This window comes from Acanthopagrus latus, chromosome 22 (assembly GCF_904848185.1).
Source record: "Acanthopagrus latus isolate v.2019 chromosome 22, fAcaLat1.1, whole genome shotgun sequence".
Lineage (NCBI taxonomy): Eukaryota > Metazoa > Chordata > Actinopteri > Spariformes > Sparidae > Acanthopagrus > Acanthopagrus latus.
In genome coordinates, this window is record NC_051060.1 from 20,088,372 (window position 1) to 20,101,869 (window position 13,498).

At 43.0% G+C, this 13,498-nt stretch overlaps 1 long non-coding RNA gene across 1 annotated transcript in view; it reads left to right on the plus strand.

Moving 5' to 3' along the window:
• LOC119012708 overlaps nt 1-13,498 on the plus strand; it is a 76,294-nt gene that overhangs the window by 47,946 nt on the left and 14,850 nt on the right. Inside the window, exon 3 of the long non-coding RNA XR_005072572.1 lies at nt 7,340-7,461. This is a non-coding gene — a long non-coding RNA (uncharacterized LOC119012708). The remainder of the gene's footprint in view (nt 1-7,339; nt 7,462-13,498) is intronic.

Genomic DNA, 13,498 nt, shown 5'->3' on the forward strand with positions numbered 1-13,498 from the left:
TCAGCTTAAAAAAAACATGACAGCGGTATCAAACATGAAACTCTAGACACATCTAACTCTTGACGAGAGAGCAAAAAAAAAAAAGCAAATTTCCAATGTGTCAATCAGTTCCCTCAGGAATTTAATTACACAATCTATCCCGCTGACACTTTGTTCCTTGTCAAAACCAACAGCCCATTGTAGTAAAATGTCTCCATGTACCTGAAGCCCAGGAGGCAGAAACAGATCTCTGCCTGTTGACTGCTGAGTCCACACCCCAAGGGCCCAACTGTTATCCATACTGCTGATGGAAGAAGTAGCCTTCACTGCAGTATGCAAATTTTACACATTACGCACAATTAAATATCACCCTAATGCAATCGGCTCCTTTAGCTCTGCTGACAACATGCATGCTCACAACAAACAACATATGTGTTTATCAGTGAGCAAGCTAACAAGCTTCTGGCTGTCATTGTATGTTAACTGCACAGATATGAGATTACTATTGATTTTCTATTCTGATTCTTTGCAAGAAAGCTAACAAACATATTCGCCACGAAGTCGAGTAATAATTTAAAGCACTGTGTTCCCCCTTAGTCTGACGCTCTGTTTTAGCGCCTGTCTCTTTAAGGTCGCCCCTTCCTGGTCTGATTGGTCAGTTCACTCATGCCTGAGCTAGCACTGCTAACAACAACAGAGCAGACTTGACAAATCAATACCTACATGCCTAACTAGCCAGAAGGCAGAAATTATGCAAGTGTGTGACATGGTGACGTAGTGTGATGTCACAAAGTCACGGAATTACTGACGAGGCTTGTTTTCTGTGGGAAAGAGGAGCTTTTCTTTTTAGCGGACTTTTATCTTTTAAATTTTCAAGACCTTTTACATGCAAAAGAACATTTATAAAATACTAAAGGGAACGAAAATAACAAAAAGCATGATAATCTCCTTTAATGAATCCTGCTTAAACCAGCATCTGAACACTAGCAGAGTTCCCAGTGTGAGCTGAATCTGCTGTAACAGGCCAGTGATGCCGGCCAAGATGAGGAACAGCAGGGTAGATGGAGTGATGGCAGAGGGGAATTTTGTTGAAAGCATGTATAAGACGGAGCAGAAAGAGGTGATGAAGCATGGAAGTTTGAAACCGCCAGTCATCTAGGTCACGATGACACGTTCATATGTCTTTTATCATGTGCCACAGTTATATAAACACGGCCCTGCCAATAAATGTCTCTTTGGATCTCGCTGAGCATATTCTAAGGAGTGCCCCCCAAATTGTGTGGTACTCTTTGTTGAGCAACTGGCAGACAACATTTGGCACTCAGGACCCACAATAGCACAATCTGTCCTATCCCAGTAAACCACAGAGAGGTCACAGCGAGGGCACAGACGGCCAAATAAGACACGGGCTGCTTTCTCACACATCATCTTTGCAAATACACCCACCGTTTTCCGTTATGTTGTGATTTAGAGCTATTGTGTGGGAATGAGCTTTTACTGGTCACAATAATGTCATTATATGATTTGCAGCTCGAGAGCGAGCGCGCCGTAGCCGTCTGCGCTCCCACTCCCGCGATGTGGAACTGTTGTGCTTGGATTCACAGGGGAGCTGTTTACTGTGGCACCGCTCATTCTAGCCATTGTTTCTGCGCTCTTAATGACAGACTCGGCCACAATGGAAATCAAAATGGAGACTCTGTGCCAACGTGATATGCATGCAAACTGAAAAGTTCATGAGGCCAGAGGTGAGGAATCAAAACAGTGAAAAAACCTGAGAGTCAGACTCAAGTAGATTCAGAGGGAAGTGTTTTATTCCTTATTACATCATACAACATATAGTCTTCATTTTTTATTTAGTCTTGGCCTTAATGTAACCTGTAGTTTTATCACATTTAGTGAAACCAAATCATTTTTTTTTTTGTCAAGCTTTGATTAAAGTCTTAAAGTCAAAGAAATCCATTAGTAACTTTGTCTGGCATTAATAAATGAAAGCTGTTTAAAGTCTGCCAATTTTTTTCACACTATTTAGTTCAAGGTTGCTCAGACTTTGTGCCTCGGGGGGCCTTATCTTAATTGTTTTCTCTCCTGTGTGTCTTACGACCTAAACTTCTTCTGCAGGGTCTCCCTTGTAGATGACAATATTTTGTGGCTTAACTCACAGAAAATACCATGAGTGAGGCAGGGAAATGTGTCTGCTCTTCACAGAATCATACTGGATGACTTGTTAGCAAAACATTTTCAGCAGCCTTTTTTTCCTCCCTCTTTTGCACTAATATATTATCAATGTCCATTTCTGTCTTTCAGACACTGTACAAACTAAAATACTCTAATATTGTAACACATACTCAGAGTTTGCGTTTGACAATATGTGTCTGCGTCATTGTTTCCAAAAACCTCAGTTTCTGCCCGTCCAGACGTAAACACTGAAAAATCAACGTCTTCATGGAAAAACACAGTTTATAATATTTTGTCTGCTTGGTTTGGTCAGACAGATTTTTGGGCAAGTTTTCATTTCATCAACAAAATTGTACGGTTAGAGTTTGATGACGTTCATGCTCTCTCATCTTCGTCACTATGGTTAAAAAGTAACACTGATAACGTACTGTCTCGATATTATGAAACTACATTCACCTCCTTCAAGGCTTTCCACTGCTTTATTTCATTAATAACACATGTCTACTTTCCTCCTCTGAGTGATGACTGTAATTAACCAGAGCACTGATGTCTGGATTGTCCCTGTAATCTGCTCTGTTCGGTCTCTGGGATATTTACACGGCCCTATAAGTGAATCAGTCAGCACATCTGCAAATTAATGAGGCATGCTGGGTACGATTTCATGGTTTCCTCGCGGGCGCAGACAATCCGGAGTGATTTCTAATGAAAATTTGTCATAGATGATGGCTGAAAGAAGCGTAACTGACGTATCTATATACTGCCGCAAAGTGCGAGGCAGGTTGTCAAACTTGGAACATGTGTCTTTGTGTCGTTCCATTATTATGTTTAACAGTTCAGCCGTTGCAGTGCCAATTAATGTTTCACTGCGGTTTACATGCTGTCATTTCACGCTCAGAGTAATAACTACATTTCAATCATAGCCTTATTTGCCTGTCATACCAAGGCCAAGTAATGCGGTCTGAGGTGTGACTTTCTGTAGGGAGTTCCTGCGTTTTCAGGCTATTAAAAACACTGCTCTGACAGGCAGGTTTTCCCTGCAGGGCTTGTCAGTTACCCGGCCTAATCATGTTCCCCAGCTGCTGATTGAGGGCCAAAGCTTACAGACAACAAGTGGTGATTTTGTCAGACAGGTTCCAGTGACCCTCTGTCCGGTGTTTCCCCGTAAATCAGCGTCTTTTTTTTTGTTTTAAAGACAGAGCAGAGTGGGGAGGAGACGACCATGAGGCAGCAAGATACCGACTTGTGCCAGGGCCTGAGCAAATAAACAAGAGGAGTGATTATTTCAGCACACACGACTCGGCTAATTCAGAATGAATTAAGGGCGACCCGGCTCACAGCACCGATAAGCTGGACCCCCGTCGCTCTCGGCCCCCTTCACCTCTGTTTTCTTAACTAATGCCCTCCCTGCTCCATCCCTGGGCCGATTTAATCAGTTTAAGATCTGCGTAGTGTCTGCTCACCATTCAGGAATGAAAATGTCAAAGCAAATGATCTGAACGAAGCCAACTCACACATCCTATACGATATTTCAGAGGCAGACAGCACACTGACTTGCGTTGGGAGTTCCTCTTCAACTACAGACCACTTAAAGAGATTTCTGTGGATTTACAGCCAGCTCCCTACGCTTGACGCCAAACTTTTTACTCAATGTCAAGGCGACCTTATGCTTTCTACTCTGGCAAGCAGGATGGTGATTTACTTTCTGAGATGACACATTGCAGCCATGCCTTTCTTGCACAACGTAAATAAATGATTCAAGTAATGACTACAGCAAACTACTGCTCCTCAAAATAATCCAATTAATCGTCCTCTTTTCGGGCGAGCTCCCCTTTATTTTGAGACTCATTCCAAGTGGATGGCTTGCAGATGTTTCCTTACTGAGACTCATCGGTGAACTTCACCCAGTACTAGGGCTTGGATTACACTCTTTTTTTTTTTTTTTTTTTCTCATGGTGAGATGGAGCTGAAGGTAGATAAAGGAAGGAGTGTTATTCTATGATTAGAGCCGGAGCAGCTCCTTAATGACCCTCCCCCCACATCACTCCCTCCTCCTTCCAGATCAGTCATCGGCCGTCTGGTCTCTCTGGCCAGCATCACGTAGACCGCAGACCTCTGGTCCCCATTAGTACTCCCCCTTTTTGTACAGTATCTCTGAGTCCGATGGTTAAAAGACCCAGGCGGGTTCCGTTCCACATTAGTTTTGGCCTGGTATCTGGCCTCGGCAGTGTGTTTGTGGCGCTGCCCTGCAGCACTCCACGATGATTGAGCGCCGCTGAGTTTCCCCTGCTTTGATGCCCAAAAAGTCCCCTGATAGAGAGCGGACAGACTGCGACATTTATTGCTGACCATTTGAGCTGTTTCTCAGTCTCAGTTGGAGGCCAATGCAATTACAGGTTGATGGAAGGGTTAGCTTGTGTACTCCTTTGCGGGGGTGAATCTGTGTGTGTTCTTGTGCGTCTTGCTCTTACAACCCAAAGGTATTGAGTCAGAGGAAGCAGAGCCCGGGGGAAATGAGACTGTTAGTCAGGTCCTGTTCCTGTTGTCGATGTTGTCACCACGAGCGAGAAGAAGCAAATAGGAAGACATGACTTCATCAGTATTGCACAGGGACTTGGTCCACAGTGTGAAATCTGGATGTGGATCAATATGAAAGCTGAGCTCTATGATTCATTGATTTTCTTGTTACTTTCCAGGAATTACTCACAATTATGACATTGATCAGCTCTAAATACAGTCACCTAAGGGACATGTCTCGAGGACACAGTGTTTATTTTATGATGCACATTTTGACATTCATACAACATTTTTTCGCATTAAAGTGTCTAGAATTGACTCAACTTTTGATATAGAATTTGTTGAGTTGTGTACTCGCATTTCCCCAAATGTTTTTAACAATGCTCAGAGCCAGAGGAATCCATCATGTTACTGTTCAGCCTGTTGCTTTATCTTCTGGGGTAACAGTCAGAAAGTCAAGGGACCATCACGAGATGTCATGTGAACAAAACTTGACCTCGTCCCTGAGCATTCAGTACATTTATGTGAAACTTTATTTATTGTGTTGCAGATACATCTGCTGAAGTTAGCATGCTAACAGACCAGCACTGTAACTCCCCCAGTGCTCTGAGCCCTGAGAGTGACAGAGTCAGCTAACTGAGCTAACTGAGCTAACTGAGCTATCAGCAGCTAATGTTGGCAGCAGATTGAAGTTACTCCGGTGATATGCTGCCCCCCTAATTGTTTGAAGTGTGAATTTGACAGGTGGCCAGTTTCTTACACATCGCACCCCTTATACTACGTGTTATGTTTTCATTGTAATGATAAAGGAAGGAATACAATTTAGTGCGTTTAAAAGTAAAGCCAGAATGGATCTGAGGGAGATGACGGACCATTAGGCCACACAGTCACCTCCAAAATGTTACATTTTAAAGATTTTTTTTAATAACCCATTTAATCAGTGACAAAACATGCAGGCACGATCAAGCATAATGAAAAAATGACAAGTATTACAAGCTGTCAGTCTGCTGGAATTGAAACTGTAAGTGCTCCAGGCAGCACTAGTTTTTGGAAGCTTCAAAACCGTCCATTTCTTGTAAGATATTGTTATCGTCCACATTGTGATTCACATGTATTTTTAAACATAGTTTGTAAATACATTTTAGAAAAGTGCCCTCTGTTTGTTTTGTGGAGCTTTTGCTCGCCGCCTCAGGGCTGTGGTACGCTCAGATGTTTTTCTCTGGTTTTACCCCTGACAAAACACTTTTGGTTCTTGGCTGAGACGAGTCGGTATCTTATCAGCATTCATGTCTGATTACTGGTCAGGTGGAAAACCTCTCTGTGTGTGGTATGGAGTGCTCTTTCATTCTCTCTTCCTCTGTGTCTCTGCATGTCTGTTTCACCTGCATCTCTGTCTGAGCTTTTCTGTGAAACTTGGATTTTTTTCTCATACCTACCAGGAACTGGCCACCCTGATGATGGCACTGAGCGTTTAAGAGGAAACACACTCCAGACATTTTATTGTTGCGGTTCATGTCTTATCTCACTTCAGAACAGCAGAAACCTGTCTCCTTCTCTTTCTCGTTCAGTTTTTATCTTCTCACATAAAAGTGCTGCCTCTTACTTATATGTTCACGGATCATACGAGGGAGCGCATGGTGTTACTTCATGGTTTATCTGATATGCAAACGAGGGACAGATATTACAGATCTCCCCTGACTTCTTTTGCTGACATGCTTCCAATTTAACAAGTAAGACCAGCCAGTCTTCACAAATGTGCATATTTTAATTGCTCAATTGCATAACAACAGTGTCTGCGATTGTTGTGAGCACCGCTCCTGTCTCCGTTGGGCAAAATAGTACGATGACCAATCACAGAGCTCTCTCCATCTCCTTCCATCCTTGGAAATCTGCTGAGTGACAGTGGCCATGGCAACAGCCAGGCTCTGTGCGGCTCCCTTGCACCCCCGCTGTGCATCGTTTGGTGGCAGTTAAACGTGTCGTGGAGTAATTGGGTTGTGGACCGGATGAGATATGTCCCCTAAGGTGTGACAGAATGTGAGAAATGGAGCAGGTGGTGGAAGCCCAGAGGCTCTCCCATAGCCATCGCAACATTCAGGCCAATAGTTGTTTTCTTAGCAGGTTGTAAACCACGCCACTCTGTCATCCTGCCTGTGTGACAGCATGGAGTGTGCACAGGTCTGCAAAATAAAAATTTGCCAGCAAGTTGTGGTGTTAGATGGGGTTAAATGGCAATATTAACTAAATGCTACCAGTTGGTCTGGTTTTTCAGATCACTGTGGGCTGTCAGAGATTTCAAATGTAGCCTGAACATTTTAACAACTTCATAAAAATATCTAACTCCATGAGTGTGCTGGAGATCTTTGAATTCTGAGTTTGTAGGCTGCTCAAATGTTTGAGGATTTCTTCCCCCTCCGGTTCAGACATTTTGCTTTTTATCTGTTGTCGTTTTCATTCTTCGGTTCGGTTTTTCTGTGAATAAATGAACAAATGTTCAACACGCTCTCATCCAAGGTTGTCAAATACAGACGCCGCTTTGTCACAATCCTCAGAGACTCATACAGACACACAGTGTGCTCTTTAAAGCCTTCCTGCTTAACACGGAACAGCATTGTGTTGAGGTTTATGCGCTAAATCTACTTGGTTATAATTTATGCTTGGTTTCACACAGAACACAAACCCTGATCTCCTGGATGAAAGTCCTGTGTGAGGCCCTCCACTCAACACTGTCTACTTTGGGACTTTGTCACTCTCTGTACTACGTCTAGTAGAGCAGTTCTACCAGTAAGACAGGTAAGTTTAAACTAAATGTTTCTTTATGTTGCAACTTTATGTTTGTTTGGATCCAAGCTTCTATTTCTGTCTTCTCACAACACTGTGCTCATGTTCGGGCTTAAAGTACCGGCTTTGGTCGCCACAAACAAGGCAACAACATGTCTTTTTTTAAAAAAAACACCCAGTTTGGTCACCAGATAAACAGGAGGAAATGTCCTTGCAAACTCCAGTTGGTCTGACTTCCCGTACAAATAGCCAGTTTTGGTTGTTGCAAACACAGCTGGAAATGTCCCATGGTATCCTACAAAAACACAACTCCAGCGGTGGTCACCTGTTTGATAGAATGTGGCCTGTAATAATGCTACCAACCTCCTCCTCCACCTCCTGGCGTAGAAGTCCGCTACTAAGTATGTAAAGTGAACGTGATATGCCATGTTTCATCTTCTCACTTTTCATGTTTCAACTGCAACATGAACTACACCAGCCGCTCCACAGCAATGTGTGCATTAGCAGCCAGCGGTATCTCCAAAATGCACACCCCATCCAACCCAATTGACAGAAGTGATCCAAATGGATCTGCGTTTCCCGTGTCCTGGCAAGTGAAGAGCGCTGTAACTGAGTAGCATAAGCCTATCAGCGTGTGTAGAGACGACATCAGACGGATGCCATGTGAAAGGAACGAGCTGTCACATTACACTTGTACCAACATCCATGAACAGCACCAAGGCCATGCCAAACATGATCGGGTGTCACCGTTGCAGCAGCGGCCGGCCAGGTGTGTGACATCACCCGGTATCACAGCCCACGGGCGTGACGCCAGCCGGGCTGCCGTGTGGCATGCTGGGAGGAGGGTGGATGAATACTGTATGTCACGGAGTTCTTCCAAATAATCACTACTTTGGCTTCTTGACGTTTTCAGTACGCTTTTACCTCAATGAAGGACAGAGAAAGTATTAAAAGTGTAGAATATGAATACTTCTATTTCTACTATTGATTACCTGACACAGACGTGTTTTACAGCAGCGAGGACACTCACAGGATGATAAATCCAAGGGGCTGCAAGACGATTGATTAGGGGAGAAGAAATTCTTGGCTTTTCTCAAATCTTTTTTTGTATCATACTGGGGAGTTTTGCCACAAGCTGAAAACAGAACAAGACATGCGGCTCACTCAAATAAATAATTTTGCCAAGAATATTGACCTGATGTTGAGTCAGTGTATATAAACTAGGTTATATGCCGTCTTACAGAGGACAAAATAGCCGACAAAATTGAAAGGCATTGCTTTTATATATTAATAGTTAATACAGCTTAATTTCTCTTGTCAGTGCCCTTGGCAAAGATCTGAAGTTGGTCTATTGGGTTAAATGCAGAGATTCAGTTTTACTACATTGCACATTGAGTGATATGTGAAAAAAAGAAATCTTCTTTTTCTTCCTTTTCTTCTTCTTGATACTTGAATAATAAACTCTTGGAAAAAACATTGTATTACCTCCGCCAAGGTTGTTATGTTTTCACCCATGTCCGTTTGTTTGATGGTTTGTTGGTTGGCTTGTCGACAGGATAACACAAAAACTGCTTCATGGCTTTCCAGGGAACTTTGACAGAAGATCGGTCTCGGTCCAGAATGGACCCTGTTAACTTTTGGTGCCTATGTGGATATAGGGACGGATCTACGAATGTTTCCTCACTTTTTTAACATTGTGAGTTACGTGATTTCAAGTTGGCTGACATCTAGTGAGAACAATTTGATGCTGATCCAAATATGAATTAAGACTCAGCAGGCTTGATTGAATTTAAGGAGACTGTTGGGCTTTGATGGAGGTATTCACCTTACTGAGTGTGTAGAAGTTCCCTTAATTTGAGATATAATAATTGAATAAACACATAAGGTTCAGCTACAAGTCCAGATTCATTATATTCACTCAGACTAAGTTACTTAATTCGTACACATTGACTCACATGATAGAAAAACATTGCATTAAACTGTAACAGAATAATAAAAGTCACCGTTTCAGACAAATAGATAAACAAACTGAACTTGTCTATTAGAGACAAAATCAACAACATTTAAAGTGACAACGTCTCGACACTACAGAATTAACCTTTCCTTTCACATTTACGCCACATAAAACATGTTCACAGACGGGGTACGCAGCCGTGGTGAAGGCATACAAAGGCTTTGCTTAAGCCTTTTGGAGCCGTGAACCCAAATTGATAAACAAAAGACTCCCAGTTCCTGTGCTCGGCACCATAAATCTGAGGTGTCCACAGCATGAAGGAAGTATGTTTAAATCATCAGTGAAGTGCCGCTGGTCAATCATAGGGGAAAAATGCATTTCCATAATACCCTTAAGGATAAACATAACTACCGGACTGAGTGGGATACAATGGTGTGAAATTGTACCCTGGTGCAGGACATCTAGCCGGCATAGCAACAACACAGCGCAGTGTGCCAGTCAGAGGGATTAAGTTGTTTTGAAGCCACAGTTGATTGTACAACAGATAGTGAGGGAGGGAGCCGGCCCATACAGCCAGATAATGGTGTGAGATAGCCTCCCACAAAGCTGCATAGCCAGGAGCCTGGCAATACTGGGAAGTGTGTTTGCATATGTGTGTGTGTGTGTTTGTGTGTGTGTGTGTACTTTACGCAGAGGAGAGTACGTGCGAGTGTACGTGTGCTTACGTATGCGCTTCCATCTGTTTGTATACACATGGTAATCTGAATCAGCCGCGAAACTCGAGCAGGCTCGCCCACCACGTGTCTGAATTATTCAAGGTGCTTTGGCTGAAAACTCGATCACCTGGAGGATCCGTTCTACCGCCACCAAGCGCCCCCGCTCGCTCCGAGAGCGAGGGGAGGAGGCACAGAAAAAGGAGACCACTGGAAAGGAAAGCGGATACCACACTTGCTCTCTGTGGTATGTTCACCTAAACAGGCTGAATGAATTATCCAAAGATGGTGTATAATACCGAAGGAGCTGTCCGCAAATCTGCAAAGCTGTCGTTGCCATGTAGAGGAATTACTGCACACACTGAGAGATTGCTAGGGGGATCACGTACTGTAGCGTCAAGTCTTAATTTTCTTTATGTTTCCATAAGCTTGATTTTCCCAGAGTTTTGAAAGAAATTGCTGTGCCTTTGGTGGTTTGAATCAAAAATAATGACAACTTCCAGTATCCTTCTAATCCCCCACGGCTCCCCAGCAGCTGCCTTGATTTCATCCAACCTAATTTGCAGAGGAAAGCAAATTGTGGGCATTTGACCATCTGGTTCTACGCCTATCCCCCAAAATAGAGCCTTTTCCTGCCCAGTCAGAGGTCCCAATTTTATTAACAGCATTGGGCACAAGACACCCGGGAATTAGCCCTCTGCCTAAGTATACCATGGGGGCAAGAGCCCTGGCTCTGGAGGGGAAGTCAAGCCATGAAAATGGTGATTTGTCAGTGTTGTAGCTGTGAAAGGCGTCCTCCCAGGGAGCAGGGTTGCTCTATAAGCCTCCAACTGGCAGGGAATTACTTGGTTCAGTAGAGCAGGGTGCTGAAGCTGTTCAACATCCCTGTGCCATCCAGGCCTGCAGGATCATAAAGCCTCATGAGGGCCAAAAAGGCCCTGAGCTACTTATTGTGGTTCCTGTCAGACCTTCCAGCTCCCACCAAGGTTTTGATGAAATTTTGTGGTTAACTTCTTCCAGGAGAATTTTTATGCGCGTGTACAATATGATCATAATGTGAGCTATGTCAGGCAATTCGTGGTTTTCTCTCACATTTTCCTGCCGACAACATCCCGGCAGCACAGAGAACATTTAGTTATAATGAGCCAATATCCTGCGGTATGATGTGCTATTATTTAATGATTTCATTGAAACGGCACAATGATGTAGTGCTCATAAGAGACGTATCCTGAAAAAGTGTTACATTGTTTGCTGGCAATAAACCGAACCTCTTGTGCTTGAATGGGCCCCCCAGCCTCCACGTAAACCCCTGAGGCAGCAACACAAACATCGGTGAGCCTATGATTATGTGGCCAGCTAAATGAATATTCACACTCAGCAGACTGACTGCGAAGCTGAGATAGCAGCTGGGGCCCGGGGCCTGGGGCCCAGACACCCCTACAACTGCTCGTTGGAACGGCCGCTATTCATCTGGATGAGGAGACGGCCGCTACAGCCAAGCTCCCCAACTGTTGCCAGAACAGGACTGGACCGAGAAAAGCCAGGGAAGACCAGGCAGGGAGAGGCTGGACAAACAAACAAAACAAAAACAAATTACCATAAAATAGAAAGATGATAGGTGGCAGGATTACTCTACCGGCTTAACTATTAATCTCTATCATGATGGGATGTTTTAATTATCTGCAGCAGCAGCAGCAACTGAACGGCCTGATGATGACAACAGCACATAATACTGCACTCAAATCAATAAATCAACAAAAATACTCTCACTGAAGCAGACAGAGTAGCTCAGGGTCTCCTTCATCACCTTGTTCAGTATCCCCATTATATACCTTTGTATTATGATGACTAGTTTCCTGGAGTACAACTGTATAGCCCACAAAGAAGTATCTCAAAAAGCACCAAGCTTAAAGTCTTTAGTGACATTTCCATTTTGTTTTGTCCTGACCCGGATTTTATGATTGAGCCTGAAATTATATTGTTTTGACTAATATCTAAGTATTCTATAAAACTATAAATGATACATATATCTGCTAGAAAACATGCAACATATTCACATGAACAGAGGGGTCCAGGATCCTTAAAAAAAAATCTCTCTTTCAGTTTCTCTGCAGTACTCATCCAAGTGACTCATTTCAATGTCATTTCCCATTCTTATCCTGGTAAAATATCAACTGGAACTCCCCCTGCAGTTGGACTTATGACGCAGAGGGCCACACACACACCTCGCCTGCCGCTACCTCAAAACCTAAGATGGCTGCTGCTCCTATAGCAGCTATGATGCTTGTAGAATATGTAGTTTATCAGTCCTTAAGTCTTGTTTGTGTGCAGTTTCTATCTGTGGACATGTTGCTTCCGTGTTTGTATGTGCACAACACCACATAATGTATTGTTAGCTGTATAGCCGTATTGCTAGCTATGGCTAACAATGGCTTAGTTGACTAGAGTCTGGTTCTCCGACTTGCTGTACTGGAACTCTGTCAACTCAGGTCTGAAGTCGATCACAGCTCCGACTTACGCTGCGAATGGAACGCACCAATATTACCAGTAAGGTCAGAACAGAACAGAAGTGAGTAATCTGCATCACCGTTTATTTTTTAACATGCCGCTTGGTAGAAACAGAAAACAGAAGTGGGCCCCAAGTAGCTTCTTTGGGTGACTTCTCAGGAATGTAGTTTTCTGTTTAAAGATTTAAAATAATCTTACACATTTAATAAAGAATTGTTGGTATCTATATTCATGTGACAACATCATAAAAGTTCGACCATCATAATACATTTCTGAGAAGTTCATGGAGCGCAGAGAATGTACAAATAGAGCTGATTTTCCCTGTTGAAATTAGATTAAATTAAATTAAATGACTGGAACTTCATTCTGTATATCATCAAGTATGTTTAAAGAAGATTATGGTTTCTCCTTACATATTTGTTACCATCACAAATAAAACAGTCAAATAGTGACTACTGATTCAGACATAATGAAACGTCTGTCACATCTCTCATGATGTTTATATAAAACGGGACGACCGGAGCAACCGTAGCGATCACTCTGGACTTTAATTGCTACCTGGAAAAACACACAGGTGTGCTTTAACGGCCCACTCAAGCCATAAAACAACTGTTTCTGTTGACCTCTGCTTCGCATAATGGACTTTATTAGATATTTTATCAGTGTTTTGCACTGATAGCCATCCATTAAATAGTAACTGGCCATATGCCCTTATGACATTGGAGCAAGACTAAAATATAGCTGTTTTTTATTGTGCCTTTCCTTGATTGTGTTTTTATAGTGGGTGTTCAGAGAGCCACCATATAAAGAATAAGGTGTGAGGTCAAGGAAAGTCTCCAGGCTTACAGGCTTACTGTGAATGTATAGTGTGAAA